At 39.1% G+C, this 2,500-nt stretch overlaps 1 protein-coding gene across 1 annotated transcript in view; it reads left to right on the forward strand.

Annotated features, from left to right (window-relative positions):
• Positions 1–215: 215 nt before the first annotated feature.
• LOC119597388 overlaps positions 216–2,500 on the forward strand; it is a 17,819-nt gene continuing 15,534 nt past the window's right edge. The window contains exon 1 of the mRNA XM_037946946.1: positions 216–414. The gene's annotated coding sequence lies outside the window, so the exon portion shown is untranslated. The remainder of the gene's footprint in view (positions 415–2,500) is intronic.

Below are 2,500 nucleotides of genomic sequence, written 5' to 3' on the forward strand. Positions count from 1 at the left end.
GAGAGAGAGAGAGAGAGAGAGAGAGAGAAGAAGAGGGAGGGAGGGGGTGAGGAGAGGACCGAACAGAATAGAAGAGGGAGGGAGGGAGGGAGGGAGGGAGTAATCGGGAGAAGAGAAGAGGGAGGGAGGGAGGGAGGGAGGGGGGGTGGGGGAGTCAGAACACGGTCAGGTACCCACCAACATGAGCCCCACACGCACCCAGGGCATCAGTCTCCCTCAACCCGTGGCAGAGTGAGGTTGTGTCACTTTCTCCTCTCGTGGACCTTCGCGGACTAACCCGTCGGTAGCTGGACTCGGAGCATGAACACGGGTTTTGTGATTTCTTAAGCGCTGAACGAAGGGGAAGTGAAGATTCCTTGCCCACTGGAACGTGTGTGTGTATGGATGAACCACTGATATTCTCGATTTTACAAGGTATTTTACAATCTTCTGTTTTACGCTTGTATTTCTAACATATCTCTATACTGTCTTATGATTCCTTCTCTCCTTATATTATCTAAGAAAACAAAAGATTCCACAAGATAGGTATTACATGCATAGTACATAAAATACATAAATATTATAATAAAAGGTACATGTGTTAAAGCGGAAGGGCAGGGAGCGAGCGAGTGGCCAAGGCAGACAGGTGCATGGCGAAGAAAAGTGTGGATTTGCCTTGTTTTTCTCCGATTCTCTCTCTCTCTCTCTCTCTCTTCTCTCTCTCTCTCTCTCTCTCTCTCTCTCTCTCTCTCTCTCTCCTCTTTCTCTCTCTCTCCTCTCTCTCTCTCCCTCTCCCTCTTTCCTCTTCTCCCTTTCTCCTCTCTCTCTCTCTCTCCTCTCTCCTCTTCTCTCTCTCCTCTCTCTCTCTCTCTCTCTCTCTCTCTCTTCTCTCTCTCTCTCTTTTACACTTTGTTTAATGGAGGATAGGATGACTCACTGTACATTACGAGCAATTAATTTCGAGAAAGAAGCTGTATGTTTATTTTTAAAGTGTACACGAGATTTTGTATTACTGAAGCTTTGGGTTTTTATGATGACTTTAAAGTTGAAGTTTAATTAAAAAGTAGCAATGGAGATGATGATAATAAAATGAAAATGACAGTCGTACATAAAAGAAAAAATATTATATTCATGTTGATTTCAATACTATTAACAACGGTGATTATACGAATAAGAATAAGAATAATTGTGATGATGACACTAATAATGATGATAATAATGGTAATAATGATGATAGTAATATTGACTATAATAATGTTAATGATACTGATAATGATGATGATAACAGCAACAGTAACGGTAAATATAGTTATAAGATTAATGATAATAATTATAAAGTAACGTCAAAAATAAAATTGATAATGGTAAGAATAACAAGAACGAGAACAAGGACGATAACAACAACAATGATAATAATAATATCAATATTACTAATAGTAGCAGTAATAATAAAGACAATAATAGTGATGACAATAATAATAATAATAATGACGATAATGATGATGATAATGATACCAGCAATGATGATAATGATTATGCCAATTATACAAATCGTAACAACAACGCAATGATAATAACAATTACAATAATGATGTTAATAACGATAATGTGGAAAGGCTAAAAAAAAAGGCTCAATAAAATTATCTCTTTTTCTTTCTTTCCTTTTTGTCAAATTCATTACAACAACGAAGCCATACCCATGTGATGAAGAATGTCAGGAAACGCCTATAATATTTGCATTATTAATTTCTTTAACCGTTTTCTTTATCAATTAGCAATCGAGGGGAGACTATATGATTAGTTAATATATCTTGTAGTTAAAAATAACAGACTAGAGAAAGTAAGAGAGAGAAGTTAGAAAAGGAATATAGGAAGGATGTGGGTATGACAGAAACAAAGATGAAGGAGATACAGGAAATTGCAGGTGTAACAGGAGCCAACAGGTGTGGGAGAAAGAGAGAGAGTGGGGGGAGGGAGAGAGAGAGAGAGAGAGAGGGAGGGAGAGGGAGAGAGAGAGAGGGAGGGAGAGGGAGAGAGAGAGAGAGAGAGAGAGAGAGAGAGAGAGAGAGAGAGAAAGAGAAAGAGAGAGAAAGAGAGAGAGATAAGGGGGGATTAGAAGAGAGGAAAAGAGAGAGAGAGAGATAAGAAAGACAGACAGACAACCACCCATATGGACGGACAGAGACGAACACACAGCCAAACAAACAGAAGACGGGCATGGAAAAGATAAAGATAAATTAAAGATTAATCTAATGACTACATATCTGTTATCCTCCTCTGTGTCTAAAGGAGAGGACAGGGATAGCTATAGGAGGGTGGGCCGAGCGAGGAACAGGTGCGCGAGAGGGTATCACATGCAGGCGACATTCAGGAAATATATTCTGTAGTTCACGAAGGTCTTTTAGAAAAAAAACTCGTTCACTCAATTATGAAAATTTCCTCGCGTCTTACCCCCTCCTCCCCACTCAAAAAAAAAGAGAAAACGGATTAAAAAAATATATATATTAATTTGAGCTTTGGG

This window comes from Penaeus monodon, chromosome 3, assembly GCF_015228065.2.
Source record: "Penaeus monodon isolate SGIC_2016 chromosome 3, NSTDA_Pmon_1, whole genome shotgun sequence".
Taxonomy (NCBI): Eukaryota; Metazoa; Arthropoda; class Malacostraca; order Decapoda; family Penaeidae; genus Penaeus; species Penaeus monodon.